Source organism: Rhinopithecus bieti, unplaced genomic scaffold (genome assembly GCF_001698545.2).
Source record: "Rhinopithecus bieti isolate Rb0 unplaced genomic scaffold, ASM169854v2 scaffold_31521, whole genome shotgun sequence".
NCBI classification, from domain to species: Eukaryota; Metazoa; Chordata; class Mammalia; order Primates; family Cercopithecidae; genus Rhinopithecus; species Rhinopithecus bieti.
The window spans coordinates 74,953-83,054 of NW_016813375.1; positions in this window are offsets into that span (position 1 = coordinate 74,953).

An 8,102-nucleotide genomic window follows, 5' to 3' on the forward strand; every position below is an offset into this window, starting at 1 on the left:
TTCTTAAAAAAACAAAACCTACATTCTGGCTGCTATAACACACATTGCATATTTATAATGAAAATGAAAAAAATTAAACACTCAATATACCAATGTTTACTTTGTTCAAATGATTATATGTATTTTATTATGTGGTCAAAGTTCAGGAAGCTTGTTCCTTGTGTTCAATGTGACAAGCAAAACATCTGTTATTTCTAGCTAGAAGGGTCCTCCTAAAACAGCCACCCCAATGGTCTATGGTTGGATTATAGATAATCATAACATTATATGAAGGTTATTATAAAGAGTCATTAGTAGTAGTAATAATCAAAGCTAAATGAAACAGATAATAACCAACATTAAAATCACTTGATATTTTGAAATAGCTACAGATTAAACTTGTAAAACCTACTGCATTAACAGAAAGAACATACATCTTCTAAAATGAAAATGACATCAACTTCTGAGACATAAATAACTGTGTGGTCAAATGATATTAGTTATGAAGAATGTGCATTATGTAGAAAACATTGTGTTGAGGACAGAGATGGGGCCTAGTTCTAGAGGTCATTCACCACTAGTAGTCCTCTACATGTCAGGCCTAGCTGCCTTAGAGGCTTAAGAGAACAGAGCACATATTAATATGAAACTAAATAGAAAGATTTCTAAAAAGGGACATAATATGGAATGGCATCCATTCATTCACCACATGCCTTAGACACCTATTCTGTGCCAGGCACTGGGCAGAGTGGGAGGAAAATGTATTGACATGGTGCCTAACTGCGTGGAAATGCATGGACCTCTAGAATTCACCCAGGCAGAAATGGGAGTAGGGGTTGAGAACCGTTTCATGAGGTTCCCTCTCAAACTCTTCAGCACACCATTGTGTCGTTGGTGTTTTGAGAAGCTGGTGACCGAGCCAGAGAACTATGATCATGGGATTCCAGCTTTTAGTTCCTTGTGGCAGCCGTAACAAATTATCACACACTTGTTGGTTTAACCCATTTATCCCTAGTGTTTCACTATTGGAACGCTAAGCTTATAGGAGTTATTTATATTCTACTGCTCAAGGTCATCACCAAGGTCTGATTTTTCACACACAAAAAATCTGCAACTGCTGGCATAAATGGGTCAAAACAATAGAAATGTATTCTCTCATAGTTCTAGAGGCCAGAAATCCTAAATCAAGGCATCAAGAGAGCCACATTCCCCCGAGAGGCTCTGGGGGAAAATCCTTCCTTGCCTCTTCCAGCTTTTGGTGGCCCCAGGCTTCCTTGGCTTTTGGCTGCCTCACTCCCATCTCTGCCTCCATCTTCACATGGCTATCTCCTCTCATGGGTATGTCTCAAACTCCCTCTGCTCTCTCTTATAAGTATGCATGTGATAGCATTTAGGATTTTAAAAATTATCAAGAATTATCCCATCCAAATAATCCAGGATAAACACTCCCTCTCAACGTCCTTCATCACTTTTCCCATATAAGGTAATACTCATTCTTTTCCTACATAAGGTAATATCCACAGGTTCTAGGAAATAATAAGTGAATATATCTTTGGGGCACCATACTTTTAGCGAATCACAAGAGCCTGTGACAAATGACACTGGGCCCACCCCAAAAACTGATAATACTCTCCCTGTCTTAAAGTCAGCTGAGAGGCAGACTTAATTCCATCTACAACCTTAATTCTCCCCTGCCAAGTAACATATTTACAGGTTCTGAGGAATCAGATGAGCATATTTGATAGGTCATTATTCTGCCTAGCACACCATGTAACATAACTGTTATATACCAAATTGTGTCCCCTCTAAAAAATTCGTATGTTGAAGTCCTAACCACTAGTACCTGAGAATGTGACTATATATGGAGATAGGCTCTTTAAAGAGGTAACTAAGGTAAAACAAGGTCATTAGGATGGGCCCTAATCCAGTGTGACAGGGGTCTTTGAACAAAGTGATTAGGACACAAACGCCACACAGAGGGAAGATCAAGAGAAGACACAGGGAGAAGACGGTCATCTACAAGCCAAAGAGAGAGACCTCAGAAGGAACCAGCCCTGCCTACACCTTGATCTTGGACTTCTAGCCTCCAGAACTGGGAGACAATGTATTTCTGTTGTTGAAGTCCCCCAGTCCATGGTACTCTTTTACAGCAGTCACAGGAAACTCAGTACAGTCATCTAACCAAGGAAGCTGTAGGGAAGGGGACAGGGAATGGGAATCTTGGAGCATCTTAAAATTCTGTCTACCACAGGTGACAGTCCCCACCAGACTGTTCAAGCCATTTGGAAGAACTTGTTTAACTTTTCTTGCTTATTCCATTTTCCTGGGCTTTCTATTCATTTCCCACTCAACTTTTTATCTTAATTCTAATTGGTCTGAGGTGAGTTCGGATGGAGGGTGAGTAAAGGATGGAAGAGGACTGGGTCTCTAGCTAGCTGCAGCAGAAATGGTAGAGGAAACAATGCATGGTGCCCTTGGCCTGTCCTACACACAATTCTTATGAAAGAAATGGTAGACATGTGAACAGACTTCATTTTCACAGCCCCAGTTTCATTTTCTATTGTGAATATTTTAAAGCAACAAAATCTGGCTATCCAATGTACATTTTTCTTTAAAATGTATATTTTTATAATTTACACATAGCTGAGAAAATCATATTCTGTTTCTACTCTAATTCATTCTGTTTATGTGCATGTTCACAGGCCAGAGCTAAACATGATAACATTGCAAATAATTGCAGAATCGCAGCAACAGAGCAAGAGAAAGAGAACTGGTGGGTCTTCCCGGACCTGTGTCTGCAGGACACATCAAGAGCATTCTATGAAACCATGCTAAATGGGAAAGCCCTGCCCCCACATCCGTGAAGAGCACATCCAGTTTCCCTGCTGCTTTGCTTATGTGCAAAAAACCACAGATGTGATGGTGAGGGATGGGGTTGGGTGTGGTTGAGAAAGGGGGGTGTGTTTTAGGGCTTCAGAGCAAAATGCAGAGTCCTGGGAATAGAGAGCTACAGATACAGATGGGAGGAAAAAAATCTGATGCCCCTCCAACCATTTTGTTCTTCTTCCTGAGGCAGAGCAGGCAATTTGGCACAGGGGGCGTGTGTGGTTATCTTCCCACTTAGTAGGGGCTGGCCAAACTCTCATGCAACTCTGAGGTCCTAGGGCTTCAGTGATGAATAAGACAAAGTGCCTACCTTCCTGCACTTACATCTTAGTGGAAGGAGGTGGCTAATAAAATAATTTCATGCAGTATTAAGTGTTGTGATAGCAATGGGGGTCTCACTGCTTTAGGTTGTCAGGGGAAACCTCTCTGAGGTGGCATGAGCATTGTGACCTGGAGGGTGAGGAAGAGCCAGCTGTGAGAATATCTGGGAAGAGGGTACCAGGCAGAGGGAACAGCTAATGGGACTGAGTATGGGAGGTTCGGTGGACACCAAGAAGTCCAGGAGGCTGGCAAATGGTGAGCAAGTGGGGTGGGAATGAAATGAAGGGAAGTGGCCTGGCTTGTGGGCCACATAGGGAGTCTAAATCTTCCTGAGAGAGATGGGGAGCCATTGGGAGGATTTTGAGCAGAGGCATGGTATGCCTGATCTATTATTTTTAAAGGAAACTTCTGGTTGCTTGTGGCAAAGTGACCGCAGGCGCAAGAAAGGCAGCAGAAACCAATTTGAGGCTCCAGGCGAGGGTGTGTCATTTGTAGTATCCCTTCCCTCAGGGCTGCTGGATCCTCTTTTGGAGGAAAAGCATCCCTGGGTTGCCAGGTTGCGAACAAATGTTCTCCTGTATTTACCAAACATACACGGAGAGGCACAATTCTAAATCTCCAGCAGTAGTTCTCAATCCAGCTTCATGTTGATCACTGCCTGTTCCAAAAAGCTTTTTTTTTTTTTTTTTTTTGGAGACAAGAGTATTGCCAGGCTGGAGTGCAGTGGTGTGATCTCAGCTCACTGCAACCTCCACCTTCTGGGTTCAAGTGATTCTCCTGCCACAGCCTCCTGAGTAGCTGGGACTACAGGCACACACCACTGTGCCCAGCTAATTTTTGTATTTTTAGTGGAGATAGGGTTTCACCACGTTGGCCAGGATGGTCTCGAACTCTTGACCGCATGATCTGCTGCCTCGGCCTCCCAAAGTGCTGGGATTACAGGCGTGAGCCACTGCGCCCAGCCCCAAAGAGCCTTCTAGGCCCCTACCCCCAGAGACTCCGATTCAGAAGGTCTGGGTTGGGTTTGGGCAATCAGTTATTTTTAATAAAACCTACAAGGTGATTCCAGCAAACTTTCAGAACCGCTGTCCTGTGGTTTCTGCAATGCCATTACCTGTTTCCTGAGTTCCCTGGACATCTCATAACCTATAAAATTTTTTGATACTGAGATGTCTCAAATGTGTTTGGGAAGGAGATATTAATATTTATTAATAAGAATTAGCTGGAGTCCTCAGAAGCACAGGAAGGAGCTGGAGTGCAATCAACGGGTGATTAGAGGACAGAGGACACAGAACATTAGTCATGAGGGGATGGCATGTGGGCGTCGTCAGGAATTATCTACTCCCACATTTAATTAGCCATAAGTATTTCTCAACTCTCCTTTAGGGGCATTTGAAGCCCACCCCAAATGAAGTATAACTAGCCCTTTACAGCTCAACAACCCTCCCCCCTCCCCAATCAGTTTGAGCATTTCTGGTTGACATTTACTGCATAAAAACTTATCCTTGACAGCTCTCTATATAATCTACATAGCACAAACAGAGGCCAATGAACAAATTTTTAAAGTGAGCTCTGTACATATGCTATAAAATGAGAAGCAAGCAAACAAATTTTTAAAAACAGAGCGGTTAATAAAACATTAATTGAATCAGGACACATCAAAGTAGCACTACAGACACTTTTTTTAATGACAACAGATGGTAAATTTATACAAATTACAGGCTACAATATAGTGAATACAAAATCCATCCAGATAATGGTTAGAAAAGCATCACTTAACAGAAGTAAATCGGATTTAAGTAGCTAAAGAACTCAAGCCCCCCATTTTGATGATTATACACGGCTTGAAATGCAGCACATCTAAATCCTCCCCCTAGTCAGGGCACTATTCAATACTACAGCATATTCAATGACTCTAGTGATTTAAAGATTCTAACACTTTTAGCATCGACGTCAAGAGACATCTCGTAACAGGTTCACTATGCAAAACTCAAATGAGAATGTGTGAACGTTCTTTGCAAACTGTAAGGTGCTGTGCAGATGTTGTTAGCTATTGCTATTATTACTGTTCAGTGAGATTACACTGAACGTGGGAAAAAGGAAGACTATTCTGTATAACTGACAAATATGACTTATAGAACATCTTAAAAGGAATGCAGATATTACTTTCAAATACACATAGCAACAACACAGGCAAGTAAAGTGTGGCCAGGAGTGATGTCGAGGAATTCCTATTTTAAGGAATATATAAAGGATTAAGCTATTCATAGATTATGTGTAATATTTATCATTAGATTCCCAAAGTCCCTGAAAATAATTTATTTTAAGGTGACCCTTTCCCCTGAAAAGGGAAAAAGAAATATTGTCAGGTTACTAATGTGCTGCTTCACCAGCTCTTGTAAAAATTATCTTAAACATAGGAGTAGAGTCTGAATTAACAGTTATACTAATCTGGTGGGTGACACAGAGTGCTTGACAGCAGAGAAACCTGCCACTGACCTCAGACAAGTGACAAATTCTGTGTCAGAGTTGAACCATAAGTTTACAACTTCACTTGGGCATAAACAATAAAAATGAACTTGTCTAGAGATAAGAAATACACACTAGGTACATCTGAAATGCGATTTAAATCCTTTTTATGTACTTTTGGGTTTCATCTTTCTTTGGATATACCCTATTTAACTGATTTTAGTGGTCTCCTTGGGTATTCTAACTGTATACATAAAATTGACATGAAAATGGAAAACAAACGCCAAACAAGTCAATTGGTTGTTTCTTTTGGCAAAGCTGATGACATTTTCATGATGAAAATGTTCTAATTATTAGGCCAGGCACGGTGGCTCATATCTGTAATCCCAGCACTTTGGGAGGCAGGCAGGTGGATCACCTGAGGTCAGGAGTTCGAGACTAGCCTGGCTAACGGGCGAAACCCCATCTCTATTAAAAATACAAAAATTAGCTGGGTGTGGTGGCACGCACCTGTCATCCAAGGTACTCAGGAGACTGAGGCAGGAGAGTTGCTTGAACCCAGGAGGCGGAAGTTGCAGTGAGCTGAGATTGCGCACTTGCACTTCAGCCTGGGCATGAAAAGCAAAACTCCGTCTCAAAAAAAAAAAAAGAGAGAAAAGAAAATGTTCTAATTATTACAATGTATTTCTGTTAGATTTCCATGAAACATGGGGTTTAATGGCAGGTTTCAATTTTTTTTCCCACTAACAACCCCAAACCAAATTCTACTGTTATATGTACAATGGTACCCATTTGAAAAACTAATGACATCAGATGCATTCTACAGCAGACTTTTCACTTCTCAACACAACTGAGAAAAAGGACTACATTCTCCAGGGCAAAACAGGAGGTGAGAAAGGTAATGTGTTACCGTAAATCGGGTTAAATCAGTAGTTTGGACTGACATTTCAAGTTATATAATTGAGGTTATTCTTACAATCAGTTTTCAAACAATAGGGAACATATTTTTACCTTAAAACATGTATAAGGGCTCAACTGTAGCTTTCCTTTCTATATATCTTGAAGTATATACATTGTGTAAAAGGAAACTAGTGAGATCTTTTGAAAAGTAAATCTATTTGTCAAATACCATATGTTATTTAACATAGTCAAAAACAGCAGCAAACTAGTGAGTTAACAGTTAAAACTCTAGGAATAAACTAACTGCTTTGAAAACAAGACTGTTTTATTATAATCCTAAATATCAACCCTAGCATTTGATTTTAACCTTCAAACATTTGGCGCTTTTTCCAAGAGGAAATTACAACTGCCTTTGCATGTGCCCCTGGTTTAAATACTTGCAGAAAAATACCCATATATCATTACCTATTCAGCAAATGCCTGAAACCAAACATAAAAATCCAGCACTGGACAGTAACATTTTACAAACAGCATAAGATCCCAAAAGCACAAGAAAACCTTGGCATTATATAAAAAGAAATTAGGTGGACAATTCTAAATACAACAATACATTTTAATTAGGGACCATCTAGAAATCTACCACACACTACCCTAGACTCAAATGTCATTATACTAAAATTGTAGTCTTTAAGCAAGAATTAAACAGTTCCATAATAATCATACCGATCTTTCACTTTTCTCAACAGTTAAACACGAATGCCTATTTGACTTTTATGACTAATCATCCCTCTATTCCTTTAGTCCAGTTTCACAATACAAAAAATAGTAAATGTGAACAAATCGGTAATGGTTTCACATGCTTAAGCAAGAATCCTAAGTATTAGGATTATCAGTAACAGAAAATTTGAATTTTAAGATAATAAAGATAGAATGTGCTTATTTAGAAAATGGCCAATAAGGCCAGGCACGGTGGCTCACGCCTGTAATCCCAGCACTTTGGGAGGTCGAGGCGGGTAGATCACCGGAGGTCATGAGTTCAAGATCAGCCTGGCCAACATGGTGAAACCCCGTCTCTACCAATACAAAAAAAATTAGCCAGGCGTGGTGGCGGGCACCTGTAGTTCCAGCTATTTGGGAGGCTGAGGTGGAGAATCACTTGAACCCAGGAGGCGGAGGTTGCAGTGAGCCGAGATCGCGCCACTGCACTCCAGCCTGGCTGACAGAGCAAAACTGTCTCAAAAAAAAGAAAAAGAAAATGGCCAATAATCACTCATCTGAAAAAATGCAAACAGCTGTCAGGAAAAGCTGGCAGAATTTGAACTTGTAAGCTAAACTTTTAGTGTGTATCAAACTAGCATTAAGAAATGGCTTTCAAAAATGCATACGGGATATAAACGAAAATAGAGGTTATTTTCAGATGGCAACATTATGGGGAATTTTGATTTTTTTTTTCCTGTTTGAATATATATTTTTCCAGTTTTCCACAAAGAACATATATTATGATTTTATAACTTAAAAACAAACATTTGGGGGAGTGTTTTTAGATT